The following is a 12,582-nucleotide window of genomic DNA, read 5'->3' as shown; positions in this document are numbered from 1 at the left end:
CAAATATTAGTATATGATGTTTTTAAAATTATTTAAGAAGGTATCAATATCAAGGTATATAATATCAAGAATTGCACAACTATAGTATCTAAACACTTGTAGCTTTGATAATTGGAGATACATAAGAAATATAAAATGACACTATTTATATTGCTTCTTATTAGAACTTACTTGTGACATATATAATAGACACAATATGAATATAATATAAACATAAATCACTTACACTCCGAAACAAATTATCACGAACTGTCAAATTCGCTGCGAAACTCAACATCGTTGACCACCAATCGGACATGCGAAAAAAGAGCAAGCATACTATCTCGCTCACTCTTTTGTTTTCTACTTTCTTACTCTCGTTATGCGTACATATCATTGCGGACACTGCGGAATCTTAAACTTGATAAGAAATCTTTTATTAATAATCAATCAATCTGAATCGTGACATAAGGAGCAGAGACTGTAATTAGAGCTACATTTCCCAATTTTTCACAAGACATATTGTACTCTGCTCGCCAATGATTTACTGGATCCTACAATGATCCTTTATCTAATGATCCGCTGGATAGATAAGATTAATAATGATAAATATGCGCTTATCAAAAGGGATATATTAGTAGTAATTTAGAAACATTCATAAGTGCATAAATTATGATTGCAAGTAATTGAGAAGAATACTCGACCAATTACTTAGCATCATTTATGATTCGAAGTACAATATGTTATGAAATATATGTATGTATAGATATAAAAATCGGTACGAACGAATAATATAACGATGAAAATATAACGATAAAATATTTATGCATTTCTTTTTAAATTAGAGAAAGAGAGAAGAAAGATGGAACAAATAAAAAGAATTATAGGTATTTATTATTTTTCTTATTTTTCTAGATCTAATGTGTCCGTTTCAATGCGCACGTATTTATCATTAGATCTTATCAACTCTGCGGATAAATCAGGCCGATAAGTCAGGGCCACTGTAGAATCGAGCAAATCATTGACGGACAGTGTACACTACGCGACAATGATTCGCGTGGTCCTGCCTGTCATTGAGATCCGAGAATTTCGGGGGCTCGAGCCATGCTTGATGCAATCTCTCCTGTCGTGCTCCAGAAGGATTATTTGTATATTTGCCAATGGCGTTGGAGGGTGTCGCCGCTGCAGTCCGACCTGCATCCATCGAGAGAATAGGACCATCATCTCTCTGGAGTACCGGTCGTGGGGATTCGAAAGAATACATGTATATATGTATATTGTAATATATATATATATATATATATATGTGTATCATTGTATTGTTGACGTGTTATTCTAAACACGTTATTTGCGATAAATATCATCACATGCCTCGGTAGTCGAAAGGATAAGATGCCTGCCCGGTAAGCAGGAGATCCAGGTTCGATTCCTGGCTGAGGTGGTATTTTTTCGCAAAATAATTACGAGTTTTCACGACTGGTTCGTGGTCGGGCCCCGCCGTGACGCACACCCTCCCTTCTTATTTGGGATCCGAGGATGCTCGTATCTCGCCGACTCTCGCGTAGTCACACAGTGTTCTCGGTTGACTTGACACCCGGGACACTGTCTCCTGATATATGGGCGTCCGGAATTCGTGAATCAAAATATCATAACAAGAAAGTTTTCGAAAAAATAAGTTATTAATGTATTTGTTATTTTTCATTCCAAACAGTAATTTTTGAGATATAAGTTAAAACTAACCACTTATAGATTGCAATTAAACGGAAACTTGTCCGCGTCGACAGTGTTAGTAAGCGCGCATTTTACGTGCTCACTGATATTAAACAAATGATTGTGTGCGTAACGTCACTATAATACCGCGTTGTGTATCAAGAGACACGGGTGGTGTCTCGCCAAGTTCACGCACAGCGAAGTTCGCGTAGAACGGCGGCGAGACCCCGGGATGTACTCGATCTACATTTTCTCAGCGACTACATCGATTAAGTTTTAACTACGCTTAATCAATAGCTGAGTATCAAATTATATAAGAAAAATGTTTTTATTTTTTTCTTCGTGTTCTACAAACTAAGATATCGTGACGCAAAGTTCAAATTGGTAAATTTTAAGAAACATTCTGGTCATCGATTTTTCTTTTTTCTGTCGCAAGAGGTGCTAATGAACATATGACAGCTCTTGCAGCGCCCATTTTTTTTATTTGATATGTCTTTGACAGATGTCCTTCATGTGAAATTGTATATATTGATTAATAAAATAGAAAATATAATGTGAAAATATAACATGTGTCACATATAATAGTAAATAATATTGTAATATAATACATTGAAGAAATAGTCAAGTCGGTCCACCAAAATAAATAATTTTATATTAAATTGTAAGAAAATGTTGACTAAAATGAATTTATGTCAAAATGTACCCAATTATATAAATATATTTACTTAAATGTATTAATGGTACGTAATGATATGTATTAATGGTATATATATATATATATATATATATATATATATATATATATATATATACACATATCTTGTAAATCATGATTGTAGATAATAATACCATTAATACATTTAAGTAAATATATATATATATATATATATATATATATAAATCATAGTGATATTAATTCGTTATTCCATTTAATAAAATATGTAATGTTATGAAAATAAATTTTTAAGAATTATTATTTAATATCAGAAAATTTTATACGTTTAAGACCAAACGAAATCATTATATTCAATATTTGAAAAATCAACAAACTGCAAAACAAATTTGAAACTGCAAAAGTTAATTCAGAAATATCTAGATAAAGAGTTACAAAACAACAGGATGCATCTCAAGATGATTCAGAAATAGGTGTGCAAAATATAGAAGCGGGTAAAGTCAGGACTTTAAGTCAGGACGATCTTGGAGCTAAAATTAAAGAAGATGATGTTTCTGAAATAATAAGAAAATTAAACACAGATCAAAAGAGAGTATTTGATAGAGTTATTAGCACTTAAATTAGATAAATCAGTATTATGATTATATATTAACTGTGAAGGTAGTACTGGGAAGTTTTCTAATTAAGATTATTAAATGTTGGATAAAACAAAATTTTAATAAAGAAACTGCTATAATTAAATTAAATGTTTTAGGTATATTAATGACTCGATATGAAAACGAAATATCTGATTTGAATACATTTGTAGTTTGATAAGGTTTAGGAGGTAATTTTTCCAGCTGTGTAAGAGATCTGAATTTCTCATAGCTATCTGTGAAAAATATAATTATAAGAAATCTAGATAAGCATCAAATACGTTCTACGGTGCAAAACTTGTGATAATACAATTGTTATTACTAATGATAATACTTATTTCATTACTAATTTAAAGAAAAATAATTACGATCTTATTAAACATTTTTCGAAGTATCATTCTCATGACCTATATAAAAATTGTATAAGGAAAGATACAATATTTAAAAATAAATTAACATTGACACGAAATATCATTTAAAATTATTTTCATTTAAAATTATTTTTAGAATAAAATGGTAAATTAATAAAAATAGATCGATTTAATTTACGTGCAGTACCAACAACTATAATATCAGAAGGACAATTTTATGAGGTAATGAATGCCATTTTTTATCATCTATTGAAGATGGTCATTATATTATACAAGTACATGTAGAGATAAAACGTCTAATAGATAGACATTAATGATGCGCAAATTAACAAGAAAAAATGGCCTAGAGGAGCCAAAAATGTGTACATATTTTTTTTTACAAAAGATTATTAAAAGATAATTACTGATTGTATGTTTTTTTTTAATATATATAAAAATGTATAAAAATGTTTCAAATATGTTAAATAATAGATATTATTAGTTACTAAAAAAAAGAATGATATCCTAACAAAATTACCTTTTAAAAAAGATAAAAAAATATAAAATATAAAAGAGAATCTGAGTAAAAAAAATCTGTGTAAAAAAAAATGACGTGCAAAAATTTGGCACGCCCGGATTATTAAAACATGTACATACACACTTACTGTATTATATTGCGCTCTTACTGTTTATCTTTTTACATTAATCATGTAAATATTACTTCTAAAATATTACTTCTAAAATATTACTTCTAAAAATATTTATAAATAAAATTTTTTATATAATTTTCTTTAACATTATATGTGAACATATAATATTAAAAAGAGTTTATTAATTAATTTATTAATATATAATTAATATTAATTAATTTATTAATATAAATTAATATTAATAAAAATTTAAATGTAAAATATAAAAAATTTATTAATAAATATTAAAACTATTTGTCTGTCATAATTCAATGTTATTATTAAAAGTAGTTTTAATGCGACTCGGATGACTCGCCAACTTTTTGTACGTCGTTTTTTTTTTCTTACACATCAGATTTTCTTTTATATTTTATTTTTATATAAACAAGTACAATAATTCAATAAAATTTTTTTGACAACTACAAACTGACATTAATTTTGGATTGATAACATCATTTTCCAACTTTTGCAAAATTTCTTTTCTACTTTATAGGATTAAAAGTTTGGGCCATTTTTTATATCATGTTTCTTGTAGAAATAATGAAACGATTTTTCAAATAAAAATGAATTACAAAATAAAATGTATTTAAAGTCCTTTTTATTTTATTAAATTAGAAGTTGGAGCCAATTCTTGATATCACATATTTTGTACCAATATAAAATTTATTATTAAAAAGATTTTTGTAGATGGAAATTTTCATATAAAATTCTTTCTTTTACATAAATAAGAAAAGGGGCGCGTAAACTTGGCATTATTTTTTATTTTTTTTAAAAGATAATAATATTTATTCTAAAATAATTGATGTTATTGTTAAACAAACGTAACGAATAAACAAATAAGAAATGAATTTATAATTAAAATAAAGTAAATTTATAATTCGTCCGAGTTCATTACTACACATCTATATACAATAATATCAATAAAAAATATCAATAAGATTTGAATAACAGCAATTATAAATATCACATAAATTAAATATCACATAAATACGTGCTATTATTTTATAATCTTGTAATCTTATATATTTATTTTTTGTTTCTCTTTAATCTTTAACTAAAGATGGGACACTCTTAAATCTTCTTTAACTGAATATTGTATTAATTATTTTTTTCTTATAAAAAAAAATATTTTTAAAAAATAAAAAAAAATATAAAAAAAATTATTAAAAAATTACTAAAAAATTACCTTACAATAAGATTAAAAAAGAAGGATTCCTTTAATTGGATAAACAAATAAAAATGATAATAAAGGCAATGGGAATCAAGCGCAGTAAATGATTACGCACACAAATAATTATCCGTTAAATCCTATCTATATTTAAGGTTCTTCTTACATTCCAGATGTTTCGATCTATTTTCGGATTATCTTCAATAGATATATATATATATATATATATATATATATATATATATATATATATATATATATATACGTGATAAGAATGATTTGAGGCCGTATTAATTCATGACTTCTTCGCATCGATAAACGCAATGGTGCAATATCTCGAGGGCCTCTGTTCAAACAGTTTCACAGCTGATGTAGAAAACACTGTATAATCAATATCATTTGAACCGTTTATGATATATTCACAAAATAAAATTTTTTAATATGTCTAAAAATAAGAAGAAATAGGAACTGTTGGAGACTCACCTCGATAATATCGCCGATTATGACAATAACTTATATACAGAAGAAAATAAATATTGCAATAATATATTGCAATAGCATGGTCACAATTAAATAAAAAAAAAATTTTTTAACAGTGATATAAGATAATAGTCGTTTAGTAAAAAAGAAAAGAAGTAAACGCATCTTAACTGTTTCGAGTCAATTATTAAAATGTAAAAAGATAAATAACGAGGAAAAAGTCAAAAATTGTTATGGAGTGAATACAGTCACACGCTTACATATTATTTATGACGGAGGTGTACATATGGCTAAGAAAATCTGTGTCTGTTTGCAAATTGATACCGTTTTTTTGTAGTGTGATGTGTAGCATTTCTAGAATTAATCGTTTGTTGCAATTTTTCTCCACATCCAGAACTTTTAGCCCAATCGTGTCCTGTGTGTACCCTGTGGTCAATAATAACTGAATGTGTAGAGGTATTCCACCTTATGTGACTTCGATGTTCATTGATTCTCGTTTTCAATTGTCTATTGGTCTGACCCACGTAAAATGCATCGCAATCAGTGCACTGTAGCTTGTAAATAACATTTTTTTATCCGAAAGTGGAAGAGGATCTTTCTGTACCTTAATAAAATTGTTTAATTTATTGATGGCTAATTTGGTTTCTGCATCTTTTAATATATTTTTAAATTTTTCAGTGACATCTTTCACATAAGGTATAGTAAATCACAAGGTTTTGTTATTAACAATGTATGTTGTGTCGTCGTTATTGTGTTTTTTCTTACAATTATAAATTAAAAATTTTATTCTATTGTTAATTGTTTTAAAAATAAAATCCAAAGAATAATCATTTTGTAAGAGCGTTTTAATCACGAAGTCAAAATTCTTCCCGTGAAATTGTGGATGTGAAAAATAAAAAATGCTGTTTATTATACCGATGATCGTACCGCTCTTCTGTGAGATGAGATGTTGAGATATAAGATAAAATTCAAGTATCTATCCAAGAATGTTGGTTTGTGATACCAATCGAATATAATAGTATTATTTTTAATGAAAAGAGACGTATCTAAAAAATTAATCTGGCTACCACCAATTTCCGAAGTAAATTGTAATCTCAAGTATATTGAATTAAACTTCCCCGCAATGTCATGGACGTGATCATCTGGTACTGCCATTAAAATATCCGTATATCTATAGAAAAAAGATATATTAAAATCAAATGTCTCAAGCACTCCATTTCTCTAAATCTTGCATTACCATATCAGCTACAATCGGAGAAAGTGGCGAACCCATGAGTCCCGAAGTTCTGTCTATAAATCAGATCATCAAAAATAAAAAAGGTAGAGTCTAAAATTAACCGTACAGCACCCAAAAATTCATCTTTTGGTATTTTACAATCCTTAGAGATAAAAACCCATCTGTTAGCTAAGCATTCAATCGCCAAATCAATCGGAATATTGGTAAATAAAGACACGTCTAACGATATTAATGAAAATTTATCTTCAATCCTGATATTCGATAATTTTTTAAACAATTCAAAACTGTTCTTTATATAACTTTTACCCATCGGAATCGATTTGGCGATGATCTTATTCAAGAATGCAGCTAAATTGTAGGCTGTCTATTGATAAAACTATTATTCGGAAGGGGCTTTAATTATTTTACTTAAAAATTTGGAAAGTCATAAATTAATGAATGTAAAGAATAATATCACATAATCGATTACAAGGAAATGAACGAGTGAATGATAAAAAAGAAATAATAAAATATTCAATTTAGTTAAAGATTAAAGAGAAACAAGAAATAAATGTATTGTGTTTGTGCGTGCGTGCGTGCGTGCGTGCGTGCGTGCGTGCGTGCGTGCGTGCGTGCGTGCGTGCGTGCGTGCGTGCGTGCGTGCGTGCGTGCGTGCGTGCGTGCGTGCATGTACTGATTATTTTTAGACAATGTCATCTTTTTATTGATTATACAGAATTAAAAATCCTTTTCCAGAATTGAAATATAGACAATAACGCATCCGGTCTGTATACTTCATATAAAAAAGGAAAAAAAGTTAGAAAATTACAGTTTTGTTATCGATTTTTCAGATTAATTTGTAACATTTTGCTGTATACAAAAGTTTAGACTTTGAACATATAAATAATACTCATCCCGGTCGGAATTACAAAAAAGAACAATACTATGCTTTTAAAAATGCATCTAGGAGCTATATAAGAGAATACTTTGCCTAAAAATTTTATGAATATGTATGCGTGCCTTTATGTATGAGTGTATGTATGTATACATAAATGTATCTATGTATGTTTAGATGTGCATATGTGTGAACGTTTTCGTCGGAGTTCGCCCGTTAGTCCAGCATCGCTTTAAAACGGGGAAATCTCTCCAATCGGTCATGCAGCAATTTACTTCAAAGCAGAGAGAAGCCTCCCTAACAACATGCGACATATCATCCCATTGCGAATCATCCCATTTTCGTACTGCTTGTACTGTGATTATCTGTAACGTACTGAGATCCACGCTAGAACATCACTGACAGTATCATTCGGTTTTCTTTCGCGCGTGAAAGAAAATATTTTCAAGATTTACGCAGTGATACATATGCTTTTTCATCGCACGCGTATATTGTTAAATTATATTCAGAGATAAATGATATGTACTCCTTTCTATCGCGCGCGTATATTTTATAGACATAACATTTGTCACGAAATATTATCGTCATAAATATATCGTCATTTAATCGTTATCTTTAAGCCATTTTTAATAAATAAATAATGAAATAACGTTATTAATTACTATTTTTCTTTAATTAATTAATTAACTATAATATATAAATAAGAAAAATATTTTGCATATTTAATACAATTAGTAACAATACAATTAGTAACAAATTCATAAACAAGTAAACAAAATATACATAACAATTTATAAACAATTTTCATAAGAAAAATGGTTCTGATTAAACATAATATATTCATGGCTTTATATATGTAATTAAATTATCTACAAGAGTATTTTTTTTTAATTTTTTCATTTTTTTCACTTATTTTCCGTAAGGGGTGTCACGTAGATTATAGATTTTCAGTACTAGCAATCAATCGGAACACAACTATAATCTACTGAAAACTTCGTTTTCATCCTTTCCTAATATTGTCATCATTCGTTGCGAATATTCGCGGCGAAATTCCATGGAAGGTGTTATCCCGGACATAGGAACGTACTTAGAAATACTTAGTCGATCGCAGTACGTATGAGAATATTCTGAGATGATCGCAATATACGTATTGCGATCTTCTCAGAACGTACGTGTGCTGTTAGGGCTGAGAATGGTCATGCCCACGTTTTACTTGCAAGCTTATTTGCGTAGATAATGTGCACGATTTTGTGGTTCTCTTCTGTGCTAAACGCAAGAGTGATAAAGACGGACAATCGTGTCCTCCATATCATATTAAGTTTTTATTCGAAATAAGACTCATTTCAAGATGTAATCAATACAATGTGGTGTGCTATACACATAAAAGTAGCATTACTATCAATATTAAATATTTATAATTTGCTACTTAATGATAATAAATGTAATATGACGCATGCAGAACGTAATTTAGGACACCTAAACACAATGCAAGAGAAATAAGGATAATTATAACGCTCCTATTTTTCTGTAATTTTGTAAATTTGTATTTTCATACGTACAATATTCTGAGAAGAAAAATCATCGCTTCTGATTTTTTACTTTCAAAATTTTTTGATGTTGATAAATAAGGAAATGATAATTTATGCATGTGTGTATATTCTCTGCTTTAATAAAAATACAAAATTTATTTTCTTATATAACAAATTGTAGCAGAGAATAGTTTATGATTCAAAATTTGTACTTTTTTCGTTCTTTTTATGTGGATTAAAGTTCAAATATCAAAAACACTTTGAAATTAAAAAGAAAAAACGGGATTTGAGTGATGCTTTTCCTTTTCAGAATATATTCGTATGAAAATATACAATACACAATTTACAAAATTATAGGAAAATCAAAGAAGAGAACATTATACTGCATATTTATTAGAATGAGGAACAAGAAATCAAAAATAAAATATCAGCAATAAAAAATTAAATTTCAATATATAAAATTCATGCTTCAATACAAAAGAATACTAACAAGGGAAGTATCGGAAGTGTCCCTCCTCCCCCCTCGATTTTAATGAGCTTCGAATATGTTGTATGTAAATATGGACAAAAATAATAGACATATTTTTTTTTATCTGCGTTCTCGAACGTTAAGGGGGTGAAATCACCCCTTGAAAAAAATCGATTTTTTTTTCCTGAGTAAATATTGTCCAAACCATTAAAGATATCAAAAAAAATTTTAAACAAAAGTTTTGCGGCTGCAAGTACTTTACAACGACTTATTAGAATTTTTTAAAAATGTTATATTTTTGAGCCTCCCACCCTCTCCCCTAATTTCAAAAAATTTTTAAATTTTTATAAGGATATGAAATCAAGAGCATTTTATGCTGAATACAACAGTATATAATAAAGTTATTTTCCAAAATCGCATTTTTAGGAAATGAGCAAGAAATACCTCTACATACGCGTTCCATACGTATTCATTTCATACCGCGTTGAATGCGCGGGAAAGATGAATATGATGCAATTCGTCAGTACTGTATCAGTGTAACAATAATTATTGAAATAAGAGCTTTTTTATAATAATAATGAGAATAGTAATAATAGTAATAATAATGATAGCAGGTTTTGTTAAACGGAAATCAAATATTTTTGATGAGGTATTAGAAAACGTACGAAGCACTGGATATTTAGAATTTGGATATTTAGAAACAAATTACAAGTAAAGAAATGATTGTAAAATATGACTTATTTCATTTTATAAAATATGGTTTATTTAATTTTGGTCGTACGGCAGCTATCGCAATGTTTACGGTAACTATTGCAATGTTATGAATATATTTTATTGATCAACATTTATGTTTTGTGTCGTAATGTTTTATTATCGCAACGCTACGCAAGAAATATATTTGCTAAGGCGTAGCTTTATTTGCATATATTATTTACATGAGCATTGTTTACATGAACATTAGTATAAAAGAATGCAAATCAGCGAATTTGCAGTTTTATAATTAATTTCATTCTCTAAAGTATTATCAATTGATACAAGTGAGAGATACGAGCTTCATAAATGAATATGTACTTAAAAAAAAAGTTATGAAAGTTTTTATTGCTGTTTATATTTTCATACATTTTTTATTATAAATTCTTTAAGTTGAAATTATAGTTATTTATTAATTAACATAAAATTGATATATCACATGCAGAAAAAATAGAACTTACTGACGATGAAGAAAATTACGCATATAATGTAAAAAAATGTAACGATAATATCGCGGTAAAATATATAAAAAAAAGCAGTTGAATTTTGAAGAAGTAATAAGACAAATTCAAAAAGAATTGAAGGAGTGAAACAAAGGTTTCGAAATTTTTTTATCAAAAATTCACCCGATGCTTATGTAAACAATATATGCAAATAAAACTATATCTTCACAAATCTATTTCTTGCGTAGAGTTGCGATAATAAGATATTATGAAATATAAATGTTGATCAATAAAATATATTTATAACATTGCAATAGTTACCGTAAGCACTGCAATAACTGCCATACGACCAAAATTAAATGAACGATATTTTATAAAAATAATCATTTCTTTATTTGTAACTTGTTTTTAATTGTCCACGATACTACATATATTCTTTGATATCATCAAAAATATTTGAATATTGCTTAATAAATTCACTATCATTATTAAGATTATGATTATGCTTATGATTATTAATAAAAGAAAAGAGAGGCCAATGAACGAGCGAAAATGAAATGACGTGACAAAAACAAATTCGAGTAAACAATATTTATTGTAAAAACAATAATTAACAGTGTCACCTTCCAATATAAATTTGATATTGTACGTTTTGGCTTCACGGGGCCTTCTTCAGCAATTTTTCTTGCTGACAAACAAAAATGATAAAAAACGAAGGGAAATTTTAAATGCATAAAAACTTATGCATCTGACTATTAACTCTTAATTTCACTCTTATAATTATTATATTTTTCACATTTTTATAATCTTTTATCTATTTGCGCTTGAATCTAAATGTGCATTCTATAATTTCATCGAACAAGTTTTTATGCACTTACAATTCCCCTTCATTTTTTATCGCTTTTGTTAAGAAAAATTGCTGAAGAAGGCTCTGCAAAGCCGAAATGGATAATATCAAATTTATTGAACTCTGCTAATTATTAATGTTATTTTTACAATAAATATTGTTTATTCGAATTTGTTTTTATCACGTTACTTCATTTTCACTTGTTCATTGGTCTCTCTTTCCTCTTGTTAATTTATATAAGCTGTCTGATGCAATTTTGCTCTGATGATTATTATTATTATAACAAAAAGTATTTGAAAAGTATAAAACAAATATTAAAAAGCTCTTATTTCAATAATTATTGTTGCATTGATACAGTACTGACGAACTGCATCATATTCACCTTTGTCCCGTGCATTCAACGCGATATGAGATAAATACGTATGGAACGCGTATGTAGAGGTATTTCTCGCTCATTTCCCAAAAATGCGATTTCGGAAAATAACTTTATATATCGTTTTATATACCGTTGTATTTAACATAAAATGCTCTTGAATTTGTGTCCTTATAAAAATTAAAAAATTTTTTTAAATTAAGGGGAGGGGGTGGGAGGACTCAAAAATATAACATTTTTAAAAAATTATGATAAGATAAAGTACTTGCAGTTGCAAAACTTTTTTTAAAACTTTTCTTGATATCTTTAACGATTTGGACGATATTTACTCAGGAAAAAAAAACCGATTTTTTTCAAGGGTGGTTTTACCCCCTTA

The 12,582-nt window shown here is 28.1% G+C and overlaps 1 pseudogene across 1 annotated transcript in view; it reads right to left on the bottom strand.

The window, feature by feature from the left end:
* The window catches only part of LOC148935365 (G protein-coupled receptor Mth-like), a 29,848-nt pseudogene extending 20,853 nt beyond the window's left edge, over positions 1-8,995 (bottom strand). The window contains exon 1 of the transcript XR_016140343.1: positions 8,968-8,995. The product of XR_016140343.1 is annotated as a G protein-coupled receptor Mth-like (transcript). The remainder of the gene's footprint in view (positions 1-8,967) is intronic.
* Positions 8,996-12,582: the final 3,587 nt, after the last annotated feature.

This window comes from Pogonomyrmex barbatus, unplaced genomic scaffold (genome assembly GCF_055798465.1).
Source record: "Pogonomyrmex barbatus isolate J1 unplaced genomic scaffold, ASM5579846v1 scaffold5, whole genome shotgun sequence".
Classification (NCBI taxonomy): domain Eukaryota; kingdom Metazoa; phylum Arthropoda; class Insecta; order Hymenoptera; family Formicidae; genus Pogonomyrmex; species Pogonomyrmex barbatus.
This window is presented reverse-complemented; position numbering and strand designations above follow the sequence as displayed.